The following is a 14,345-nucleotide window of genomic DNA, read 5'->3' as shown; positions in this document are numbered from 1 at the left end:
GCTATCATTTTAGCAAGGATTTTATTGTGGGTTACTCTGACCCCAAGTCTATACTTTTATGTACACATGGTACTTCATTCCTAAATAAATTCCCTACACTATAAAAGAAAGGGGCCATGTTACACATTAATATGACATTGGGTAAATCTCTTAACTTATTTAGGAGAGTTTATAAAATAGAGCTTATAAAACAAGAAGGTTGGATTGGCCTTAAGCCCTAGACACTCTCTAGGGGTCCCTTCTGTTCTAACATTCCTTTACTTTAGATCTCACTGGATAAGTTCCTACTAAAACATAATCTGAAAGAAAAATTATATACAGTGTAGGGTGCAAGCCTCTGCACATGCTGATTGGGTATGCCATGTCTTCTGAAATGTTCTTAAGTTTTATTCCTTCCTCTACCTAAAAAATGGAGTATATATGGCAAGAAAAGAAAAAGGTGTATAGTTTTGATGAATGAGTGTCCTGTGCTCCTGTTGAGGAATATGATTAAATTAAAAGCCATGAATAAATTTCAAAACCAAGACATCATGATTTAAGATGAATGAGTAGCTGTAAACTATATTTAACTATGCAAGTGAATTCACCCCAAGGTTTAAAAAGGCCATATATCCTACAAAATTTACATTAGTGTAACTTATTATAAATTCTAATTTAAGCAATATTATTCAGGGGGTAGGTCTCTGATATGTACATTTCCTCACCTGTACTCATCTTAAAGTCTCTAATCTGATAATACTAGTAAGTTATAATATCTGAGATAAAGGCCATTTGGATCTAGAAAGGCCACTTCAAAGCTGTTCAACAATCAGTGAATGATCCAAATGGAAAGTCTCCTACAGGCAGTATGACATAAATTGTTCTGTTTGAAGGACTGGCATCTAAAATTTATCTTATGCTTGAAAATGTATAATTTCCATTCAAAATATAGTCAATTTCATGTTTGTATTAGTAGACTGATGCCATATGGACAGAGTACTATCGTATAGGCCAGGTGGCACTGTGACACAATCTTGTAATTTCTTCCTCAGGGTTCTCTTCAGTTTTATTCATTCATTCATTATTCCCATTGTTGTATACTACTGGAAGCCTAGGGTGAACTTTCTGCCATTTTGGGCTGTAACAGATTGTTGTTGAATAACCTGCTCATCCTCCACTTGCTATTATCAGACAAACAATAGGAGTACTGAACAGTGAAGTCAATATTTAACTCAGCAAAGCACTGAGAGTCCTAAAAAGCACTAAGCCCAGGATTTACTTCATAAAATTACTCTTTTCACACCTTCTCTCTCCATCTGTTATTTTATCATCCACTTCAAGTTAAAGACACAACTTTTGCCCAATGGACCTGCCATTGCATTTTTATTATTATTTTTTTAATCAAATTGTGCAGCTTATTGAAGACATATTGAGTGATCAAAATGAAAGAGTTCTATAAAGCTTCATCTTCCTTTCCTATTTTTTTCACAGTGGCAACTGGAAGAGAAGCTTTCATGTTATTCAGGAACAGACAGAAATTGCTCCTTTTTATGGATACATTAAAACAGCCTGGAAATATAATTTCCTTTTCTTTTCCCCACGAGGGGAGATAACCCAGATTTTAATATGACAAATATGCCTGTAAAACAAAATGGAGCTATCTCAGTTTATGTGGATAGTCTCTTTTTGATACACTGTCACCAAAATGAAATGGAGAAAGGTAGATTTTTCTTCCTAGTTGAAAGAAAGAATTAACAAAAGGAAATGGAAGAAACAAGCTAAAAATATTTATTCTTTATCTTGCCAGAAACACACACACTCATCCCTTCCCTGAAGGTGCCACACAGCTGATACAGCTCTTGTTAAACAGTAACTAACAGTGAAATGTCAAGCGTCTAAAAGGAAATTGGTTTATAGTTCTCGATTCCAAAGTGAAATGTAATGAAAGTCAAACGCAGCAAACATGTAACTCAGTATCTTGATGTTAAGTCATGGAAGGTAACTGTCAGAATTGAGTTTTGTGAGAGCAATGAGAGTTTAGTCATGCCCATATTTTTCTCGATAAATAATGCTTACGTTTTCAGCTGCTTAATTTTCTGACTAATGCTGCTACCCTCCCAGTCTGAGCCCATTTAGAATGACTTACCAATCATTTAAAAAGCATGCAATTTCAGATGATTATTTCACATCATTAATCTCCCCTCAAACCTGCAACACCTCTTCTTCACCTTCATTTTTGGCTGTTAACACTGCTTCTTAGTTCACTAAGAAAATTGAAGTAATCCAAGGAGAGAATCCAGAGACTGGTGCCCCCTCCACTGCCAACACCACTGCATCTACCCACATTCCAGCATCTGTCCACATATCTCTGATGGGTCAGTTTTTTCACTTATAATAAACCCAGACTTCTTTCTTGTGCACAAACTTCTATGACATGTCACTCCGGACATTACTGTTTCCCTTCTCTCCTACTATCTTTTGCTCTCTCCTGAATCATTCTTATAAGTAGGCAGACATATTGTCATAATTTTTATATTAAGAATAAAAACTGTTCTTGATGCCATTTCCCCTCCCAACTGTCACTCAATTATTGTTACTTGCCTTTGACAGCAAAACTCCTCAAAAGAGTTACTTACACTCACCCTTTCCAACTATTCTTCTAAAACTGCTCTTAATTCCACTCCACTCAGCCATTTCCTCAGCCACTCCATTAATACTGGCATTAATACTCCATTAATACTAGGTGATCAATGAACTTCCCATTGCTAAATTCAACAGTCAATCCGTAGTCCTCATCTTAGTTAACCAATCAGCAATGTTTGAAATAATTGAGAGGTCTCAACTCCTAGATTTCGCTTCTTCATTAGGCAAGCAGAGACATACAGATGGCTTTGGAAACTCATTTGTTCTTCCATTCTGGTAGTTTAGTGACGCTGAATTAGCTCAATAGAACTGGCAGGTACCAGTACTGGGTTCCAGAGTGGACTTTCTAGGAGTCACTTTCTCAATAAGGAAGCTTTCATTGTTACATAGTATCTAGACATTGTTGTCTATTCTTGTGCATACACAGCACATTAGAGTGGTGGTATCCTTCTGGATTCCTGCCTGTGGAGATGGTGGCTCAGGGGATCCCTGTGTGCTCTGCTTGGTTTGTGAGATTTTGCCCAATATAACCTATTCTGAGTATAACACGGTGCTCACAAGTAGTGCATGCATGAGACTCTTCTGCTGTCAAATGGCTCCCAGAATGCTTCATTCAAATATTGGTGGCCACTTTCTGAATGATTTTACCCAGTCTCATGACTTTCACTTCTAAGCCAGACTATTCTATTGACCATGAGAGGGCAAGAGTGAGGATATCGGGTGCTGATAATGTTTTAAGCCTAGATATGTGTGGTGATTAAACAGGCTTGTAAGAATTCACTGAATTGTACACTTCTTATGTGTTCATGTTTCTGTATGTTATCTTTCAATAAAAATGCATCCAGGGGCACCTGGGTGGCTCAGTCAGTTGAGCCTCCAACTCTTGATTTCAACAAAAACACTTAAAAAAATTTTTTTTAATATCCAAAAAAATCATGTTGGAGGTTGTGTCTTATCTCCAAAATGGAAATAATAATACTTGCTTCATAGAAATGCTATGATTATTAAAAGAGGCGATACCTGTGCAAAATACTGTCAGTTTCCAAGGTGGTCAATAACTTTTATTTTCCTCCTTCACCTTTCTTCTCTTTAACATTCTGATATTTACTCATTTTTCTATAAGCAAAATTCCTCATGCATTTAAAGAACTACTAGGTCTTATGGAGGCTACTTTTGTCACAGACTGGAACGCTGACTAACTATGAAACCATTAATAAGGGATTATAGTAACTTAAGGTCAAGGGAATATTGATTCTAAGAAGGAGGTGATCAAGTATGTGTCTGATCACAAGGAAAAAGATGTGTGTGTGTGTGTGGGGGGGGTAAAAATAATAAGATGAACTAATTGGTACTCATCTGGAGCTACGGAGAAAAAGTACAGTGCTGAATGGTGTGTAGAATATATCACCGTACCATCCTCTGTGTGTGTGTGTGCCTGTATATGCACATGTGTGCTTGTGAAAACATAAACACACACACACACACACACACACACACACACACACACACACACACCCTTAGATGTTTGCATAAGCACAGAAAGATAACCAAGATGCTAAGTGCCTCTGCGAACAAAGGAAGGGACAGGGTTCCCCAACACCACGCAGCTACTACAATTGCTCTGGACTGCCTATTCCAGACATTTTCACTTGGAGGAAAAATAAAACTCTGTTTTGTGTAACATATCTGTCATACATGGTTGAACCTGGTAGCAATTGCCACAGTTCTATTTCTTAGTGATTAATTTTTTTTTTTTTACGGAGTAGGTAATTTTTTGAAAATAGTAATAGAAATGAAAAATTGCCATTTGAATCTATGCCAAAAAACCAAAAGTAGATTAACTGACAGAAACTAACAAATCTAGGAAAATATGTGGGATTTATGTCTTATATTTGAAAGGTCAAGGGAGATGATTTAGGTGAAATTAGCACATAGATGAATTTTGTGTTTGGGGTCCTATCAATTGCCTTCATCCACACTTTCTCTCCTTCTATAATCTCTAGTCTCTCTCCTGCCCCTAATCATTATTATCCCCAACCAATCTTTACATGTTTCATTTTGTTCTTTTTTTAAAAGATTTTATTTTTAAGTAATCTCTACATCCAACATGGGGCTTGAATCACAACCCCAAGATCAAGAGTCATATGCCCCACTGACTGAGACAACCAGGTACCCCTTATTCTTGTTCTTTGATGACTTCCACAAATGCTCTCTTAAGAATTAATAGTTAATGGGGGCGCCTGGGTGGCGCAGTCGGTTGAGCGTCCGACTTCAGCCAGGTCACGATCTCGCGGTCCGTGAGTTCGAGCCCCACGTCGGGCTCTGGGCTGATGGCTCGGAGCCTGGAGACTGTTTCTGATTCTGTGTCTCCCTCTCTCTCTGCCCCTCCCCGTTCATGCTCTGTCTCTCTCTGTCCCAAAAATAAATAAACGTTGACAAAAAAAAAGAATTAATAGTTAATGGATGAATGGATAAAGTAGATATGATATATATGTACATATACATGTATATGTATATGTACATATATATATACATATACATACATACACACATACACACACACACTAGAATACTACTTAGCAATGAAAAGAACGAAATCTTGCCATGTGCAACAATGTGGATGGAACTAGAGGGTATTATGCTAAGCAAAATAAGTCAGCAAGAGAAAGACATCATATGATTGCACTCATATGTGGAATTTGAGAAACTCAACATATGAACATGGGGAAAGGGAAGGTAAAATAAGAACAGAGATGGAGGCAAACCATAAGACACTTTTAAATACAGAGAACAAACTAGGGTTGCTGGAGAGGGGGATTGCTGGGGGAAAGGATTAAATGAATGATGGGCATTAAGGAGGGCACTTTTTAGGGTAAGCACTGGGTGTCATATGTAACAGATGAAACACTGGGTTCTACTCCTGAAACCAAGACTACACTGTATGTTAACTAACTTGAATTTAAATAAAAAAATAGAATTAATAGTTAGCAGGAGTGTTAAAAGTGAACTGTTAACATTGATTATCTGCTGGGATTATAGAGAGGTGGGTCTATATGGAATGAGGTACTCTAGTATAGCAGGAAGAAGCTTCCTATTACTCTTGCCTCTTCGATATACTTGACATATACATTCCATGTTATAAGGCACTGTTTTTTAATCAATGGTACATGTTCATTTAAAGGCTGTGCAGTCAGTTTAAGAGGGCCATGGCCAGATTAAAAATGGAAAACCAAATGGAAGAACATTTATTTGTAATAGATTCAAACTGGAAACAGTCCAAATGAATACCAACATGTTAATGGGTAAATAAATTATGATATATCCACATGATGGAATATTATTCAATAATAAAAAAGAATGAACTGTCAACAAATACAGCATAGATAAATCTCAGAATAATTACATATTTAGTGAAAGAAGTCAGACCAAAAACTGCATACTCTATGATTCTATATTTATAAAAACCTAGTCAATGAAAACTAATCTATAGTGACAGAAAGCATTGGTGATTATCTGTGGGTGGGGGAGGGAAAAAAGGGAGAGGAAGGCTTAACAAAGGAATATGTGAAAACTTCTGAGTATGTCGGATATTTTCATTATTTTCATTGTGTTGATGGATGCAGGTGTATGCATATGTCAAAACTTATCAAATTGTACACTTCAAATATGTGTAGTTTGTTTATCAGCTTTATCTCAACAAAGCTACTAAAGAAATTCATAACATCAGAGTATATCATACAGTGAGTTAAAACTTTGTCTCATGAAAATTTTCAGTGTATTTTTGTGTATATGTGTGTGTGTGTGTGTATACAGCTCCTGTATTTACATACTGATTCTTTAAAAAAAAATTCTGTCTGGTTAATTTCTGCTTTTATTCTTCTTAATTTCCTTAGGTATGTTTTTTGCACCCCCTCTGTTTCTCCTCCTCCTCCTAAATTCTGGAATTAAGTGCATAATTCATTTATTTTCATTCTCTTTATTTTAAGAATAAAATAATTTAAGGTTATAATTGTAATTATAATAATGCTCTTGGGGATTCTCATATATTATTTTCATGTAGTATTTTCAGTGTCATTAGTTTGTTTTGGGTTTCTTTTTGATGAAACACAGATTAAGAGAATTTTTAATCTATCTTTTTTAAAGTGTAATTTCTAATTTTATTGCTTTGTGCTCAGAGAATGTGCTCTGATCAGCTTCTCCTAATAAGAATTAATCAGTTAGGAGCATAGCTCTGAAGTCACATATGCTGGAGTTAGAATTCTATCTCCCTCACAATAATTGTGATTTGGAGGCAATAAATTAGATAAATTCTTTAAGCTTCAGTTCCTAGATCTTTAAATATGTTTAATAGTGTCTGTCTATCTCTTGTATTATGGTGAGGATTAAATGAGATGATATATACAAAAAAGTACTTGGCATAGTGGCTGGCCTAAAATGGAATTAAATACATATTAGCTAAATAATATTAATATTGTCAATTCATTTTTGGACTAGGAAATAAGCTTATTCTAACATGTATTCTCAAGATATAGCATTTATTTTAACTTCTAAAACATCTTTTATTATTTAAATCTACTTATTATTTAAATCTATAATTTTATTATTTAAATATGTTATGTTCTTATTTTGTCTGTTTTAGAATGGTGTGTTAGTCTCCCACTAAAATTGTAATTTTTTGAGAACTTGTTTTGGCAATCACTTGTTTATATATTTCAGTGTCTTGATATTTATTCCACAAAGTTTCATGATTATAATATCTTCTTTAATACTATACTTTAAGTAAATATAAAATGGTGACCTTCCTCATTTAATCAAATGCTTTGAGGCTTGAATTCTACATTGTTTCTAATAATAGATTAGTTACCTGATTTTTTGTTTGTTTATACTTACCAGAAAATATTCTTTTTACTTAAATCTTTATAAATTATGCTTTTTTTTCTTCCAAGCTTTAACTACATTCAAATTAGTTAACATATTGTATAGTATTGGTTTCAGTAGAATTTAGTGATTCATCACTTACATACACCACCAGTGCCCTCTTTATTTTTTTTTTATTTTTATTTTTTAACGTTTATTTTATTTTTGAGACAGAGAAAGACAGAGCATGAACGGGGGAGGGTCAGAGAGAGAGGGAGACACAGAATAGGAAGCAGGCTCCAGGCTCTGAGGCAAGTGCCCTTTTTAATGCCCATCACGCATTTAACCCATCCCCCCCCCCCCCCGCCCACCTATCTCCCCTCCAGTAACCCTCAGTTTGTTCTCTATAGTTAAGGGTCTCTTATGGTGTGCCTCTCTCTATTTTTTTAATGTTTATTTATTATTGAGAGAGAGACAGAGCATGAGCAGGGGAGGGCCAGAGAGAAGGGGAGATACAGAAGCCGAAGCAGGCTCCAGGATCTGATCTGTCAGCACAGAGCCCGATGTGGGGCTGGAACCCATAAACCGTGAGATCATGACCTGAGCCAAAGTCGGTCGCTTAACCTACTGAGCCACCTAGGTGCCCCAATCCTCTATTTTTGTTTTATTTTTCCTTCCCTTCCCCTATGTTCATCTGTCTGAATTACACCTTCAAGCACATCTTTGTAATTAAAATAAAGATGGAATTTGATAAATTCATTAGCCTTTATTTTTTTAGTAGAGGGTATCAATACAGTTATGTTAGGATTATGTATTTCTGTGTTAATGCTTTTTAGAGGTTATTTTTTACCCTGATATTTTATGGTTTTCTTTTTTCCTTTTGTTCAATAGATTTTTTTAAAGATAAACATGACTTAGAGTTATCATTTTTATTGGAAAAATTATATCTATTTTTCTGTAATTATGAATGTCAAGAATGGAATGGTTTCTATTGACACACCTGTAAAATAATTTTGTTCTTTTCTTCCTCTCTCAATTTACCAGTTTTATTAACATAATCTATTATTTAAACTGGGAGTCTATTTTATAAGATTCTTATGTTTTACAATTTTATTTTTAATATTTGCATTGGATTTTCTAAATATTTAAAGGTAACTAAAATTTAAAATGTCTCTAGCTTTCTAGTTTCATTGCCTACTTACAGTTCATTTTATTTTCCTCATTCTTGAGTTCTTCACTTAGTTTTATCTCTTAGATAGCTCTAGTAAATCTTTGAGTAATATTTGAAGGGATGGTATCTTGAGAGTATATTTTCAAAGCCCTGACATTTCTATTCTTTGATGAGTGTTTTTGATTAGTAGACTCAGATCTTTCTTCAATTCAGGAAATATTTTATTTTCCTATTTTTTCTTTGATCATAGCCTTTGCACAGTATGCCTTATGCTTTTCTTCTTGAATTCCTATTAAACTCACTTTGTTCTATCTTCAATCTATATACAGAGCAGTCTCCATTTGCCCCATAGATTCATTTTTGTCCCTCAGCCCCTCTTGTCCTGCTACATTTTGCAGAAGGCTATCCTCTATTGACTGTATTATCTAGCTTCTTTTGCCCTCTAGTTCTGGTCGTCAAAAGAAACCAGCAAGGGATCAGAAGGATGAGGAGTGAGGTTGAGGTAATTATTCACCTGCTGTCTTCCATTGGCCTTGGTTGGAACAGAGGCTGCATTCCTCAACCAAATGTCATAGCTCCTGTTGGATAGCATCTCTCTTATGGCTGATAGAAAATAAAGATAATAAACAATGGGGTGTTGTGGTAGAGAATACCCTCAGGACTCTACTTAGGAGAGCATGGGCAAGGAAACCTTCCCTCTGGAGGTAACACTTATGCAAAAAGATGAGCAAGACTGGTCATATGAAGGCTGGAGAAAGAATGGCCCAAGCAGAAGAAAATGTAAAGCAAAAAGCTTTGGCCATTCTAGGAATGAAAAAAGTCCAGTGTCACTAGAGCATAGTGAGAAAAAACAGCCATGGCATGAGATGAAGAAGACAAGGATTTAAAGTGCAGTGGAAAGCCATTTGAAGTCTTGTCAGCAGAGAGAGATGTTTTGGTTTGTTGTTGTTGTTGTTGTTGTTGTTGTTGTTGTTGTTGTTTTTAATTTTGAGAGAGAGAGGGAAAAAAGTATGAATGGGGGAGGGGCGGAGAGAGAGAAAATCCCAAGCAGGTTCTGCTGTCAGCACAGAACCTGACATTGGACTCAATCCCTGAGCCATGAGATCATGACCTGAGCTGAAATCAAGAGTCGGACACTTAACCTACTGAGCCACCCAGGTGCCCTGACAGATGTATGTTCTCAAAGGACTGCTATGAATGCTCTATATAGGGCGAATAGGTTGTAGAAAGGCAAAAGTGAAAATAGTCCAGTTAGTTGGCTATCTCAGGAGTCCATGTGAGAGATGTGGCTGGACTAAGGTGATGGCAACAGATTGCTCCTGAAAAGATTTGCTGATTTACTGGATGTTTTGCTAAAGGAAGAAAATAATTCCACAGTCTTTTGCTTGAAAACAATGGGACAATTTGTAGTGATAGGAAAGACAGTAGAGAAACAGTCATGAGACAGCCAATAAGCCATTGGAGATGTTAAGAGGGAGTTTTTCATATGAGACAGAATCTCAGAGGAAAAGTCTGTTCTGGAATTAGAATTTCAACATTGTTAGCACATAGACAGTATTTACATCAAGGGAAGATCTGGAGAAAGGATGTATAGATAGAGGAGGGAAAGTGGCTCCATTTGGATCCCTGAAGAACTTCAGCACTGAGACATTGGATGGAGGAGTTGACCGCGAAGGAGATGTAGAAGAAATAGTTGGTATGATAAGAAAAAAAACAAAAAAACAAAAAAAAACCCTGAAGAGCATGATGTGAAAAAGCAGAAAATGGGAATATTTTCACTGAGAAAAGAGTACCAATTATTTCAAATGTGGCTGAGAGATCATTAAGGAAAAAGAAGGTATCCACTGGATTTAGCAATATATAGATTATTGTTGTTTTTAATAAAAACTGTGTTAGTGGAGAGGTTGGGACAGAAGCCAGATAACATAGGTGGAGGCAAGAATATTTGATGAAGAACTGGAGAAAATGAATGTAAGCAATTCTTTGAGATATTGTGCTATGAAAAGCAGGGAAAAAATGGTGTGGAAATGGGAATAGCATGTTTTGTGGTAAGATGAGCACTCTTATTTAATTATTGTTAATTTTTATTCAGAGAAACTAAACTATGTGTTTAGGTTTATGGGAATATGCCTAGATGATATAGGTAGAGGGACTGAGAGATTGATCTTGAAAAAATAATTTTTTTAATCTTTATTTATTTTTGAGAGACAGAGACAGAGCACAAGCGGGGGGCAGGGGGGGGGAGCAGAGAAAGAGGGAGACACAGAATCTGAAGCAGGCTCCAGGCTCCAAGCTGTCAGTGTTGAGCCTGATGCGGGGCTTGAACCCATGAGCCATGAGATCATAACCTGAGCTGAAGTTGAATGCTTAACTGACTGAGCCACCCAGGCACCCCAGAGATTGATCTTTGAAGAGGGTAAGGACATGTCCTCTTATAAAAAAAAAAGGGAAGAAAGAAAAGATGGTAGTGAGTATTGCATAATGTATAGAATTGTTCAATCACTATGTTTTACACCTGGAGCCAATACAACTTCGTATGTCAATTTTTTTAATAATAAAAAAACCTTTAAAATATAAACAAAGTTAAACTCTAATGTTTAGGAATGCATAGCCTGGAAATAAAAACAATTAAGAAAGTAGTTACAATAAAAGTTAGAATAGTGGTTGTCTTGGGGGAAGAGATAACAATGGGGGGAGCAGAGGGGGATTTTTGGGTGCTGGTGATGTCCTATTTCTCACATGGATAGTGGCTGTCGAGGTATATACTTTGTGACAAATCACTGAGCTACATTTTTCATTTTGTGTATATTTCTGTATGTGTGTTATTATATAACTAAAAAGGTAAACACTAGCTTCTCAGTTAAAATTTTGAGCATAAAAAATCATTTCAGGTTGTAATGAGTAATTTTTAAAGAGGATGATTCTTTGCATTATTTTTCGTAAACATACATATCTATACCAGTCCAAAAAAAAAAAAAAGAGGCAGGTTTGTATGTTTGCTGGTGTAAGGAATTCCCAAACTGATGGCCTCTATATTCTTAATAAAGATGAGGTAAGATTATTCTCTAAGTGTAAAATGTCCAACTTTAAAAAATAAAAAATAATATTTTAATCTCATTTTTAACCACAATTACTTGCTAATGGGATATGCATATTCTTAGCCACAACCTCTCAAACTTTGGAATCGTATTAGATACCGCCGCCTTCATTTCCTGCTCTGCATTGATTCTAGCATGGTCCTTGCTTATGTAGAATGTCTTAAGTGAAGGTGTGAAATGGTCAACTCAACTAGTGGGAAACCACATTTACTTGGAAAATGTAGTTGAATTGTTGGGAAATGTTGAATGACAAAGTAAAGTTTTTCAATCATCAATTTAAAGTACAATCACTTATACAATTTTATTTTTCCTAGTTCCTTGGGTGTTGACAGATTAAAAATAAACATCTAGGTTGATCCAAGTTTGGGGTTTGGAATATACAGCATTCATCTAATCTGCTTTTTATTATCTCCATTGCAAATTTAAATTCTAGGATCATACATTACTTTGCATGAAATCTTTCTTAGTCTCACAGTATAATCACTCATGACTTATTCTTCGTCCATGAACTTAATGTTGGATTGAACCTTCATACAACATAATTCAGAACACACTATACTTTTATTTCTTGTGGCAAGTTTATCTTATGGGGAATGCTGATCATCGGCTGATTTCTCAGGGAAAAAAAAACTCTTTTGAATGCATATGTTATTTCATATGTCCAGGGAGGTGTTTTTTTTGTTTGTTTGTTTTGTTTTCTTTTTGTTTGTTTTAATTCTTTCCTCATCCTTATAAGGGAAAATCTATGATTGGCAGGATTGGGAATGAAAATAGATTCTTTCAGGTACCATGTGAATTTCTGTTCATTTTTTAAAAATCAGAGAAAGAGAGAAGAGAGAAGTTGGAGATTATTGCAGCTAACTCTCTTAGTTCAGAAATCCGGAAATATGGAGGGTATGAGAAGAAAGAGACAGGGCTAGACAGAGTGGTGACAGGAATCCTTACCTATGTAAGGAATTATTTTTCTGTCACCATTACTGTGGTGCCAGGGGGAGGCCAAAGCAAGATCTCCACTCTTTGCCTGGAGGTTCCTTTATTAAGAGCCCAGTGCAGGGGCACCTGGGTGGCTCAGTCAGTAAAGCATCTGACTTCAGCTCAGGTCATGATCTCACAGTTCGTGGGTTGAGCCCTACATCAGGCTCTGTGCTGACAGTTCGAAGCCTGGAGCCTGCTTCATATTCTGTCTCTCCCTCTCTCTCTGCCCCTCCCTTGCTTGCACTCTGTCTCTCTCTCTCAAAAATAAATAAACATTAAAAAATTAAGAAAAAAAAGAGCCCAATGCCATACTCTCCATCAGTCTGGTGGTTCAGAGAAAGGGTAAGCTTGCCATCAGCACCATGGGTGTCTCACATACTATGGTCCTGAAACCTATTACACTTCCTGAGACCATGGTGTGTGGTCTTTCTGGGCTTACTTTGCTTCCCTCCACTCTTCACTCTGATTTAGACTCATAGAAGATTTCTACCAGGTTTTCTGTTATTCCTTTCCCAAATAAGTTGCCGGGTAGATTCTTTTAATCTGTTCACATATACATAGTATCTGGATAAATCCTTCCAATATTCTGATTTGGGAATATTACTGCTTACCTATTCCCTGGACTGAGTGGGTTTTTCCTTTATTAGTATATGAGATGGCCATTTGAATGGGAATCTGGATAAGAGGGAACATAGCGAATCTCTGTTGTTCCAGAGACCCTGCATCCAGGCACCTTTTTGTTGTAACCATAAATCATCTTTCCTTTGGGGAGCTAATCTGCAAAAATATCAGTCCCTGTGCTTAAAGATCAGAGAATGAGACAGATAAAGCCTTTTGCCGCACTTTCTGGGAAGAGGTCCTTGTTCTCTCCCATGGGGTCTGCGCCTGAGAGAATGTGGTGCTAGATATGCTGCATCAGTGCTGTTTGCAATTGTGAGGGGAGAGGCTGTGTAAGAGTGGATTTGCCATTGTCAGTGGTAAAGCCTCAAACCAGAAGCCTGGCACTATCATCTGAGCCCTGGAGTGTAAAAAGTGTATCCCTTGCACTTTTCAGATACGTGAGCCAATTAATATGTTTTCTGACCAAAGACAATTTGAATTGGGTTTCCTTTCATTTGCAGCTGCAAGATTCCTAATTGATAAACACAGAGGTGAGAAGCTAAGCTCAAGATATCATCTTATCTAGAAACCTTTCCTTTGATAGATCACATACTGGGTCACAAAACAGCCCTTCATAAATATACAAGAATTGAAATCATACCATGCATACTTTCAGACCACAATGCTATGAAGCTTGAAATCAACCACAGGAAAAAGTCTGGAAAACCTCCAAAAGCATGGAGGTTAAAGAACACCCTACTAAAGAATGAATGGGTCAACCAGGCAATTAGAGAAGAAATTAAAAAATATATGGAAACAAATGAAAATGAAAATACAACAATCCAAACGCTTTGGGATGCAGTGAAGGCAGTCCTGAGAGGAAAATACATTGCAATCCAGGCCTATCTCAAGAAACAAGAAAAATCCCAAATACAAAATCTAACAGCACACCTAAAGGAAATAGAAGCAGAACAGCAAAGGCAGCCTAAACCCAGCAGAAGAAGAGAAATAATAAAGATCAG

The 14,345-nt window shown here is 36.4% G+C and overlaps 1 long non-coding RNA gene across 1 annotated transcript in view; it reads left to right on the top strand.

Annotated features, from left to right (window-relative positions):
• LOC121044246 (uncharacterized) overlaps nucleotides 1-14,022 on the top strand; it is a 30,269-nt gene extending 16,247 nt beyond the window's left edge. Inside the window, exon 3 of the long non-coding RNA XR_005797219.1 lies at nucleotides 13,845-14,022. This is a non-coding gene — a long non-coding RNA (uncharacterized LOC121044246). The remainder of the gene's footprint in view (nucleotides 1-13,844) is intronic.
• The last annotated feature ends 323 nt before the right edge of the window (nucleotides 14,023-14,345 follow it).

Source organism: Herpailurus yagouaroundi, unplaced genomic scaffold, assembly GCF_014898765.1.
Source record: "Herpailurus yagouaroundi ecotype Mexico unplaced genomic scaffold, PumYag 29, whole genome shotgun sequence".
Classification (NCBI taxonomy): domain Eukaryota; kingdom Metazoa; phylum Chordata; class Mammalia; order Carnivora; family Felidae; genus Herpailurus; species Herpailurus yagouaroundi.
Note: the sequence above shows the minus strand (reverse complement) of the source record. Positions and strands in the feature narration are given on the sequence as shown.